This window comes from Rattus norvegicus, chromosome 15 (assembly GCF_021556685.1).
Source record: "Rattus norvegicus strain SHRSP/BbbUtx chromosome 15, alternate assembly SHRSP_T2T, whole genome shotgun sequence".
NCBI lineage: Eukaryota > Metazoa > Chordata > Mammalia > Rodentia > Muridae > Rattus > Rattus norvegicus.
In genome coordinates, this window is record NC_141548.1 from 63,928,003 (window position 1) to 63,940,751 (window position 12,749).

A 12,749-nucleotide genomic window follows, 5' to 3' on the forward strand; every position below is an offset into this window, starting at 1 on the left:
AGTGTGTTTCCAAAATTTTTCCTGTGATAAAATATAGACCATAAGTAAGCATCAAATCAGTTACTGTCATTTGATCTGTTCTGTATCTTTGGGGAATTTGGTTTCTTTCAGAGCTTCAATGTAAGCTTTTAGGAAGCTATATCAAAAATGGGCTGTATGCTACAGTTTTCTTTTCTTCTTTTGAAAAGCATATTATGATTATAAGTAGACTTTGTTAACTCTATACTGTATTATACCAGCACTAGCCAGCATTGTACTGTAGACTCTGTGATAAACCAAAGAAAAAAAATTTTTGAAATATTTGTTTTAAAATGTAATGACATTTTCACAAACTGATGAGGCAGACCAGACATGACAACACACACAGAGCAGAAATGATCTTTGACCAAGCTGCCAAGATTTTACAATTAAGAATGGATAATCATTTCAACAAGTTATACTGGAAATTCTGAACACTTACAATTCTAAAGTTATACCAATAATGTATTTTAAATTGTGCCTAAAATGATTTAAAATTTGAAATACTAGAAATGATCCATAGCTTATGTATTTTTTGCTTTTTTGTTTTTTTCTGTCTTCATTAGATATAATGAAAGCTCAATTAGAAGAAGAAATACTGGGTGCTACCTCAAACAAAACAATCAGCACAATAGTTGAAGTCGTCAAAAGAGTTACTGGCATTCTAGAAAAAGGGAGAAATTATTCTCAAATAATGCGTATAGAATAACAAGTTAATATTCAAGGTTAATAAATAATTATGCAGCAGAATAGAAAAAATATTAAAAACCAAATAAAATATGTTAATGAGTTAGGAGACAAGTCTCTGAATATGATACAAAAAGAGTTTAATAATATTGACAAGGTTCTCAAGTCCTTTTCAGACTCAGGAATAGGTAAACTAATTGCACCAATGAGAAGTTACCTCAATAATTCATGGTGGTTATTATGTTTCATTAAAAAATATTTATTTAAATGGATAAGTAAAACAGAATTATGGAATGGTAAGTGTATCAACAAGTAAAAGGAAGCTGTCACTCATCCTGAAACTGGGATTTCTGAATGTGATCCTTGGGATGAATTGTAGGAGAAAAATAGGACCACCAAATTGTACAACCACTTTTACACACAGGCCTGCAAGTGCATACACACATGAACATGCACATGCATACAGTTACTTCTGGTTCTTCATCTGAGCCCCATACTCCCAGAAATGATTCAGACTCAAAATACATTTCTAAAATCCTTGACCATATTCCTAGGTTTTTCTCATATTAGATCATAACTAAAATAACCTATTTATTTCAACTTATATTGTGCCACATACCTTGCGACGTAGGCTTACTTACCATGTGGCCCTTTCCTCTCAACTTCCTGTGTGAATTTCCTTTCCTGGCTCTATTCCAGAATTCTTTCTGCCTCCTAGATATCCTATCTTTTATTTCTTACATGAGTCAGAGTACATTATATTTATTATTGACAAGTGCCACATCTATACAGACTTAAGATAGTCTCTATAAAAAGGCACACAGACATAGATACACATATACACATGCACATATACACATAGGTTAAAAAAGTTGAATTGTATACATTGTATAAATTGTGCAGCTAAGAAAAACTGAATACAGGTTCTGCAAAAATACTAAAATTTACAAAAAATTAATACTGCTATATAGAAATCCTACCATTTGTTTATTTATAAAAACTTTCATAAGAGGGACTGTGTAAGCTCCCATACTAGTTAAAGCATTTTTAAAAATGATAAAATGGAGAAACAACCTAAGTGGACCTAGATACATAAATATGTATTAGAAACTTGTGTAAATGTGTCATAAATGCTATTCAGTCTGAACTGAAGTCATATAAGATATAAAAGCATAGATGTACTCTTAGGTGATTGTATTAAATGAAATATTAAATTTTTATGTTAAGCCAATTACCAAAGAACATAAATCCACTAGCAATGTGTTTTAAAGAGTATGTCTCATACCTCACACATCTCAGAAAACAGGCTTCAATGCTTGTGAGAATCTGGCAGAGGATGAGACGGAGAGTTCTAAACACAACACATAAAGCTTTATTACATAAGATGAGTACGTTCTTGGTATGTACACAAGTTACTCCTAGTGAAGACAGTATTGCACATTAAAAGTTCTGCTAAAATGGTAAAGGTAAGATTAGAAATACAAGAAAACACAACAACAATAAAAACAACAACAACAACAATAACAAATAAACAAAACCCCAACAAACAAAGGTCATATATAAACTATACCAGTTGGAAACGTCTATGTACTCAAAATCTTTCTTGGCAACAAGTATCTGAAAGTTGTCACTGAATTTTGCTACACAGCAGGATGCTGTCAGAAATTTTATTAATAGACAAGAACCAGAGAAGTGAATCAGAAATCTCAGCATGTCCTTTTGAAGGCCAACAATCTGACATTCCTGTTATATTAAACTCCAGGAGAAGCTAAAGGCTTGTAAAAGGAGGATGCTGTTGGCTCTGGAATGCATGAAACTTGAATTTTCTTTATCAGACTTATCCTTGGAGAATTTTCCTGGGTCTTATAGATAATGGTGAAAATATATAAGTTATGAAATGTACATATATTCTAATTGTATAATTGTACTACACACACACACACACACACACACACACAGTAATTCTTATTTGAAAGGTCTGATAAACCAAAACAATTCAGAAAAAAATATGAAAACCAGATCCTTGTATGCTAGCTATTTTTTTGTAAAGAAGGATGTATGTTCAGAAATCAAAATGTACTGATTGGAATGTAACACAGGTTCATCAATGATGAAAGGCAGAAGGCATTCCTGTGGGACGTGAGGAGAGTTATCGGCTCTGTTGTAGGAAGTAAACAACAACAACAACAACAACAAAAACAAAAACCAGCAGGAAAATAGGACACAATCAGCAAAAAATAAACTAAATTGTTTGTGAGGCACAGCTAGACACACTGTGTATCCAGAGGTGTCCATCTTTAACTATCACAGTTTATGATCACATATTAAACAGCTTCTGTTCCATTGAAATTACACTGCTATAAGCATATTTCAGTGTTCCTCTAGAGTTCGGAAGCTGAAAACTGCAAAAATAAAAAATGTAACTAAGCCATAAACTCGGTAAGATCTATGTAAAGTGAATAGATGACATGGAAAAATAACATTTTCTTTCTTTAATTCTTCTGTTTTCCACTGTTTTTTTGAACATGTCAGACACTGGTTTTTCTCTCTTTTGTCTCTATCTTTACTCATTTTTACATGTTTGGAGAGAAAAATACAATTATATCATTTCTCATTTTTTTTCTGCTTACAGCACTTATCTTGTAACAATCACCTTGTTTCACTCAAATTTATGACCATATTTTCCTTCATCGCTATTACATATATACACCTAAATATGTAAATAGAACCTGTACAGTCTGTATACAGTTTTGTGTATGACTTTGTATTGGATAACCTTGGGGTATGCTCTTGCCTGAGGAAGTGGATCTCTACTTCTCTCAGCTCTCTTTAGATGACTGTGCTTCTTTGTTTATGAGTAAGGCCTCTTTGGCTTTACCCCTTCCACTAAGTGTACCAGTACCATTGTCAGTGATATTTTAATAAATATGACAGAAAAATCGTATTATTTTGTAAAATACGATATACTTGAAGGTTGTCAATGAGTTTCACATCTATTTTATAATGTTTGTTATTTTTGTAATTAAAATATTGTATTTCCCCTTTCCTACTTTTCCTTTTGCCTCTCCCTAGTTCCCTCCCTTTCAAATTGATACACTCTTTTTTATTCTGAGTGGTGTGTGTGTGTGTGTGTGTGTGTGTGTGTGTGTGTGTGTGTGTGTGTGTGTGATCAATAATGGGATTTGATGTTGAGTTCATATTTTTTAAAGCTGACTACTTTTCTCTTCTTGGGTAATCCGTTAGAGGTCACTTTCTTGGGAGTGACTTATTTTCCTTCTATTAATAAGCATTAATTGCCTCTAATATCTTCTCTAAAGCTAGGCCTTCATAAGATTTTACTATTCTGATTTGACCTATTGATCTTGTCATTGTCAGATATTGTTTAGACAGTCTTATTATTGATTTATCTTAGGTGAATTTCCCTGACATTTTGAGGAGAAATAATTTCATACTATACTTTATGATTTTCTTGCTCTGTAATTTTTCTTCTTCCTATTTTGAATACTCATTGAGCCTGTATTGTAGTTGTTTTCATTTGTTTCTGTACAAGTTGGTATACAATGAATTAATACGTTTCTGCGCATGACCAATTATGATATTCTGTCCTAGTCTTCATTTGCTGTCAAAAGAAATGTTTTTGGTGTGTGTGTGTGTGTGTGTGTGTGTGTGTGTGTGTGTGTTTATTGTGTGATTGGAAGATAGTGAGGGCCTAGAAGGAATTTAGAAGGAAAAACCAAAATCTGATTATACTGTATTAAAAAAGTATATATTTTTCAAGGTTGGGGTTTTTATTTATTTATTTATTTGTTTGTTTATTTACTTATTTGTTTGTTTTTACACTCCAGATTTTATTCCCCTCCAGGTTCATCCCCTGAGAGTTCCACACCCCATACCTCCTCCTTAACTCCCTCATTCCCCCCATTATTTTCAATAAAAATAAATCAATAAAATTATGATTGTTTCATTTTTATATATTAAGTATGTATTGAGAATGTGCTTCCAAATGAAAATACTTTTAATTTAAAGTTCACAGAATTTGATGTTAGAAAATATAACCGTTGATGGGTTCAGTTTTATAAAAATTATATTATATCAGCACTGATGTGTCATTTTCAAACCCGTTGCTGAAACTTTGTTTGCTTTCATGATTGTTTTATTTGCCTGTATATAGAACATGATATTTATTACATTTTTTCCATAGCCGTTTTCTTACATTGGTGTGTATGTCTCACATTATGTTTCCATTGTAAGCCAGATTAAGGCATGAGATGTCCTAAAACTAAATTTACATATGGTCGAGCGCCACGAAATTAAGATTGAACTCATTTCTGTCTGCTCCAAACAGCAAGCATGCTTAACCACTGAGGAATCTACTAATCCCCTTATATGTCTCTTTAAAGTAAATACAATGTATACAGTTTTCTTTGTCATCAACTTAACTTGATTAAAATACTTGTAAATTATTTATTGCAGTAGTATCAAATTATTACCTCATATTTACTAACTTTTTTAGTTATTCTGAACTTCTAAGGCTCACCTACCTTCCTTGTGTTTTGAAGTTCTATGAGTCTTAGTTATTTCTAGGTGCATGTTACAAAGAACCTTCACAATTTTTAATCGGAAAATTCAAGCCTTCCATTTGTAAGCTTACTATTTTTTTATCATTTTCCACTGTACTCACGATCAAATGTGTTGTTACTAAGATTTAATGATGTATAGCGAAGCTTTTGATGAACAAACACATTTCTGCCACTCTTGATATCATGAGGCACATTCAATATAACCTGCTTTTCTAGCCACAAATGAAGACATCTTCACTGTGCACATACATCACACTGATTTCAGTCATCTACTGAATGGTTTAGCATTTATATGTGGGTTTATTTTACTTGCTTGTGTATTTAATAACACAAAGCTAATCAATGAGTAATTAAAACACTATTTTAGATAACTGCCAACTGAAACAGAATAGATACAGGGAGCATGTAATTAATTACTTCCTCCAGGCTCTTGTAAGGCTTTATCAGACTTCTCAGTTGATGTGACACTAACTTAGGACTGTTTAGATTGTAAGTAAAAATAGACTAAATTTACCCTTGGGAAAAGAAGGTAATATATTTTGAAGATGTAGGACTCTCATAATAGAAACATCCAGGATCATGAGTGACTTCTTTAGCCATCACTCAAAGATCAGATGTTCCTTAATGCTTCTGCTCTTCTCTAGGCTTCCCTTCCATTATCTCTGCATTGCTTCTGCTGAGTGACTTCTTTCCTCAGATCAAAACAGAGAAAATTTGATTATTGACAAATCTTCTGGAAGGGTAGTGAATTTTACATAATACATGGAGTTTCACAAATCAATTCCTATAAGGATTTTTATCTTACTGTGTTTTCTTCCATTTATCTATAAAAAAGAAAGATTCAACCTTTTAATTGTTTCTCTAACAGTGCTTTTTTCTGTACTTATATAGTAAATATATTTTTCTTACCCTATAGAAATCTCTAATGGATTTAATAAACTATGTAATGAGTATTGTCAAAGACATCTGCAGGTTATAAAATCAGACTTTAGCTTTATTACCTGCATATCTCTTAATTGAACTTGACCACCCCATGAATGTCATGTATGTGTCCTGTTCACTGGAATATCCTTTTATTGGAGAGTTTGACTTTGTTTTGTTTTTCTGTTCTGACATTTCTTTCTTGTTTCAGTGGGGAATTTTACCCGTCTTATTTCAAAGACTCTCCTAGTTCACAGGTTAAAAACTTCACTACTTCTACAAGGATATTAAGAACTCAACAAAATGCATTATGATGCAAATGTGGCTTTCAGATCCTGGTGTGAATAGAAATAACAGGAACTTGCTGGTTGCATATACCTCTAAGTTCCTGTTTATACAACAAGCAGAGCTAATCAGAAGAATGGTCAACCTGATAATAAATAAACCACGATTTAATTTTTTATGGATTTATATATTTCAACCATAATATAAAAATCTGAAATGACAACACGAATATAAGCTAATTTTTTAAGAATACAGTATATCACAGAAATAATAGAAAATGAAAGAAATCTTTGTTCAAAAGGCATCACATTTTTAAAAATAAGGTCTACATATATTGAGTGTTTTAGTTTTCATTAGAAAATGTCTGTTCAAGGATAGGGTCACTTTAACCCAAAAGCAATACAAATATCCTAAGTTTAAAGAGATCACTTAAAATAGTTAGGTGGAAACAATGTGTTTTCTCAGATGAGCAGAATTATCCCCAGACAATCACTGCAACAGTTTCCTGTTACTGATTGAATTGTAAACCTGGAACTATGACTATGCTACCAATATATGCAAAAAGTGGAACTAAAAGTTAATGAAAAATAAATAAAGGGCCTGAGGAGATGGTTCTATAATATTCTTAACAAAAATATCATGACAATGTTAATTTTAGTAAATTTAAGCAAAAAGCAGAAAAATCTTGATAAATTTGAGAAATGTTCATATACTATATATAATTTTTTGCCTCAAGCACTGTGAATTTATTAATTTTAAAAAACAGGTGAGGTTAGTCAAGGATGGATTCAAGTTCTGATATGAAGGTCACTATTGACTTTGATTACCTAAGGTATCTGGAGTTCATGCTACTTACCTTAAATGAGATAGTGAAAATATTCTGTATTTGTGCACGGAAAGGTTTCAGTGACCACCATGCGAGATGGTAGACATAAAAGTCATGGATATATTAAAATATTACAATAAAGGGAACTTCATAGTGTCACTGTTAAAAGAAAAGAAAATAAAACCTTTTTTATATCAGAGTTCAATAATATGAAACAGCATTACCCTTCATCCAAACTTACTTTTAACAAATAAATATAGCCAAAAATATATAATATGAATACCAAATTATAAAAATTAGGCATGATATGTTATGTACCATAGGTTTCTACAATATTTGCTATCATAGAAAAATAAAAAAATAAATGTAAATTTTCAAATGCTTTGAAACACTTATTTTTTTCAATATGCATCAGCTTCCTTAATGTTCCCAGCATGCTAATGATCATTTTAGATTAAAGCAACTTCTCTGTACACTGTGATGGAAAAGAAACTCAATCTTTTCTTTCCATCTTTATTAAATTGGGTATTTCTTATTTACATTTCAAATATTATTCCCTTTCCCGGTTTCCAGGCCAACATCCCCCTAACCCCTCCCCTCCAATTCTCTCTGGGTGTTCCCTTCCACATCCTCCCCTCATTACCGCCCTCTCCCCAAGAATCCCGTTCACCAGGGGCTCAGCCTTGACAGGACCAAGGGCCTCCCCTTCCACTTGTGCTCCTACTAGGCTATTCATTGCTACCTATGCAGTTCGAGCCCAAGGTCAGTCCAGGTATAGTCTTTGGGTAGTGGCTTAGTCCCTGGAAGCTCTGGTTGCTTGGCATTGTTCTTCATAGGGGGTCTTGAGCCCCTTCAAGCTCTTCCAGGTCTTTCTCTGATTCCTTCAACGGGGGTCCTGTTCTCAGTTCAGTGGTTTGCTGCTGGCATTTGCCTATGTATTTGCCATATTCTGGCTGTGTCTCTCAGGAGAGATCTACATCCGGTTCCTGTCAGCCTATACTTCTTTGCTTCATCCATCTTAACTAGTTTGGTGGCTGTATATGTATGGGCCACATGTGGGGCAGGCTCTGAATGGGTGTTCCTACTGCCTCTGTTCTAAACTTTGCCTCCCTACTCCCTCCCAAGGGTATTCTTGTACCCCATTTAAAGAAGGAGTGAAGCATCTGTATTTTGGTCATCCTTCTTGAGTTTCAAGTGTTCTGTACATCTAGGGTTTTTCGAGCATTTGGGCTAATATCCACATATCAATGAGTGCATACCATGTGTGTTTTTCTGTGATTGGGTTACCTCAATCAGGATGTTTTGTTCCAGTTCCATCCATTTGCATATGAATTTCATAAAGTCATTGTTTTTGATAGCAGTTTAGTATTCCACTGTGTAGATGTACGACATTTTCTGTATCCATTCCTCCGTTGAAGGACATCTGGGTTCTTTCCAGCTTCTGGCTTTTATATATAAGGCTGCTATGAACATAGTGGAGTATATATCTTTGTTATATGTTGGAGCATCTTTTGGGTACATGCCCAGGAGAGGTAACCTGGGTCCTCAGGTTATACAATATCCAATTTTCTGAGGAACCTCCAGAATGATTTCCTGAATGGTTGTACCAGTCTGCAATCCCACCAACAATGCAGGATTGTTCTTTCTAGACATCCTTGCCAGCATCTGCTGTTGCCAGTGTTTTTGATCTTAGTCATTATGACTGGTGTGACATAGAATCTCAGGGTTGTTTTGATTTGCATTTCCCTATGACTAAAGATGTTGAACATTTCTTTAGGTTTTTCTCAGCCATTTGAAATTCGTCAGCTGTGAATTCTTTGATTAGCTCTGAACCCCATTTTTAATAGGGTTGTCTCCCTGAAGTCTAAATTCCTGAGTTCTTTGTATATTTTGGATATAACCCCTCTATCAGTTGTAGAATTGGTAAAGATCTTTTCCCAATCTGTCGTTGCTGTTTTGTCCTAACAACAGTGTACTTTGCCTTAAAGAAGCTTTGTAGATTTAGGAGATGCCATTCATCGATTCTTGATCTTAGAGCATAAGCCACTGGTGTTTTGTTCAGGAAATTTTCTCCATGACCATGTGTTCTAGATTCTTCCCCACTTTTTCTTCTATTAGTTTGAATGTATCTGGTTTGATGTGGAGGTTCTTGATCGACTTGGACTTAAGCTTTGTATGGGGTGATAAGCATGGATCAATCTGCATTCTTCTACATGCTGACCTCTAGTTGAACCAGCACCATTTGCTGAAAATGCTATATTTTTTCCATTGGAGGTTTTGGCTCCTTTGTTAAAAATCAAGTATTCATTTCTGGTTCTTCAATTCTATTTCACTGTTCTATCTGCCTGTCTCTGTACCAATACGATACAGTTTTTATCACTATTGATCTGTAATACTGCTTGAGTTCAGGTTTAGTGATTCCCCCAGAAGTCCTTTTATTGTTGAGGATAGCTTTACCTATCCTGATAATTTGTTATTACAGATGAATCTGCAAATTGTTCTGTCTAACTCTCTGAAGAATTGGATTGTTATTTTGATGAGGATTGCATTGAATCTGTAGATGGCTTTTGGTAAAATGGCCATTTTTACTATATTAATCCTTTTAATCCATGAGCATGAAAGACCTTTCCATCTTCTGAGATGTTCCTCAATTTCTTTCTTCAGAGGCTTGTAGTTCTTATCATACAGAACTTTCACTTGCTTGTTTAATGTCACAACGAGGTGCTTTATATTATTTGGGACTATTTTGAATGGTGTTGTTTCCTTAGTTTCTTTATCAGCTCCTTTGTCTTTTGAGTAGAAGAAGGCTACTGATTTATTTGAGTTAATTTTTACCCAGCCACTTTGCTCAAGGTGTTTATCGGCTTTAGTAGTTCTCTGGTGGAACTTTTGGAATCACTTAAATATACTATAATATCATCTGCAAGTAGTGATATTTTGACTTCTTCTTTTCCAATCTGTGTGGCTTTAATCTCCTTTAGTTGTCTGATTGCTCTGGCTAGGTCTTTGACTACTATAATGAATATGTAGGGAGAGAGTGGGCAGCCTTGCCAGTCCCTGATTTTAGTAGTATTGCTTGAAGTTTTTCTCCATTTAGTTTAATGTTTGTTACTGGTTTACTTTGTATGGCTTTTACTAAGTTTAGGTATGGGCCTTGAGTTCCTGTTCTTTTCAGGTCTTTTATCATGAAGGGGTGTTCAATTTCGTCAAAAGGTTTCTCAGCATCTAATGAAATGATCAATGTGGTTTTTATCTTTCAGTGGATTATGCTGATGGTTTTCCATATATTAAACCACCCTTGCATACCTGGGATGAAGCCTACTTGATCATGATGGATGATTGTGTTGATGTGGTCTTGGATTCAGTTTTCAAGAATTTTATTGAGTCCTCGATTCTGTTGCTTGGTTTCCTGCTCATGCTTCTCGCCATGAGGTTGTCTCTGTTGTTACCTTTTTCTGCTACCTCTGACAGTGGCTTGACTGACCTGGGGGTCTGGAGTGCTGCAGACCTGTTTTCGTATTCTCCTTCATCCAGTTATGGGAACAGAGTGTTCTGCTTTCAGTCTTGTACTCGTTCTTCTCCACTGGCTTTCAGCTGTTCCAATGGGCATGTATCCTTAGTCAACAAGGCAGGTCATTTGGATCAGAAAAGATTTTCTTACCTCTGGTCTCAGGACTAAAGTTGCCCCATAGGGCAGAGTTTCAGGTATCCGTAAGGACAGGAAACAGAAGGGCCTGCCCCTATTTCTGGGTTCCTTTGTGCAGGTGACCGTGATGGCTCTAGGTGTTTTCCTCTTGAGTCAGATACAAGGGAAGAGAATAGAATCCTCTTGTTTCCTAGGAGTGCCGGCCCCTCTGAAGGTCAAGCTCTCCCTCCCACGGGATGAATCTTTTTTCTTGATTCCTATATTATAAGGACAAAATAACCTTTCATGAAAGAATATAACTTCATGATATATAATTAATACAGAATATACAAATTAGAGTGATATTATCTAAGCTATATAACATGCTATATCATGCAAGCATTTAAACAACCATACTCCAGATTTGTGGATTACAACTGGGCTAGCAAGTAGATTTCCTCTCATTGTTTTAATTTGTGAAACATTATTTAGAAACTGCATCTAAAATCATGCTGAATTTGCATCAAGGAAAACTTAAAATAAAGGACCTGGTCTGCTTTTACATATTCTGATAAATACAAAGATCAAACTGAATCACATAAAAAGGTGAAAGTCCTGTCTCTTGACCTGAAAACTGAAAAGTTTAAATTCTGCCATCTCAGTCTTTTCTTTTCTTTTTTCCTTTTTCTTTTTTAATGGATTTTTTCATTTACATTTTAAATGTTATCCCCTTTCACTGTTTACCATCCATAAAACCTCTATCCAATCACTTTCCACTTGCTTCTATAGGGTTGTCCCCGACCCACACATTTCTGCCTCTCCTCTCTGACATTCCCCTACACTGGAGGGAGCGGGGCTGGTCCAGACAGGGCAGAACCAAGGGATTCTCTTCCCATTGTTGCCCAACAATGATATCCTCTGCTACCTATGAAGCTGGAGCCATGGGTCTGTCCATGTGTATTAATTGAGTGGTGCTTTAGTACCTGGGAGCTCTTTTTGGTAGGTACTGTTTGGTAGGTATTGTTGTTTTTATGGGGTTGAAAGTCCCTTCAGACTGAACCCCCAGTGAACTAGACTGGTGGGGGGAGGGCGGCAATGGGGGGAGGGTTGGGAGGGGAACACCCATAAAGAAGGGGAGGGGGGGAGGGGGATGTTTGCCCGGAAACCGGGAAAGGGAATAACACTCGAAATTTATATAAGAAATACTCAAGTTAATAAAAAAAAAGAAAAAAGAAATTATTGGAAAAATATTAAAATATAATTTCTTGAGTTTTTTTTTTTTTTTAAAAAAAGAAAGTCCCTTCAGCTACTTCAATCCTTTCTCTAACTCCTCTACTGGGGATGCTGTTCTTAGGTCAATGGTTGGCTATGAGCATCCACCTTTGTATTTGTCATAATCTGGCAAAGCCTCCCAGGAGACACCTATCTCAGTTTCCTGACAGCGAGCCCTTCTTGTCATCAGCAATATTATCTGGGTTAGGTAGCTGATTCCCAGGTGGGGCAGTCTCTGGAGGGCTTTTTCTTCAGTCTCTGCTCCAAACTTTGTCTCTGTATTTACTCCTCAGAATATTTCTCTTCCCTGTTCTTAGAAGGACTGATGCATCCACACTTTAGTCATCATCTTTCTTGAGCTTTATGTGGTCTGTGGATTTTATCTTGGATAATTTGAGCTTTTGGATGAATATCTACTTATCAGTGAGTACATAACATGTGTGTTTTTTTGTGAATATGTTACACTCAGGATGATACTTTCTAGTTCTATCTGTTTGCCTAGAAATGTCATGAAGTCATTGTTTTAATAATTAAG

The 12,749-nt window shown here is 35.0% G+C and overlaps 1 long non-coding RNA gene across 1 annotated transcript; it reads right to left on the reverse strand.

Annotated features, from left to right (window-relative positions):
- Positions 1–522: 522 nt before the first annotated feature.
- Positions 523–11,580, reverse strand: LOC102554138 (uncharacterized). Its single transcript, XR_015639137.1, has 5 exons — positions 10,979–11,580; positions 7,348–7,476; positions 5,800–5,972; positions 1,991–2,056; positions 523–682 (listed from the first exon to the last, which is right to left on the reverse strand). It is a non-coding gene; the product is annotated as an uncharacterized LOC102554138 (long non-coding RNA).
- Positions 11,581–12,749: the final 1,169 nt, after the last annotated feature.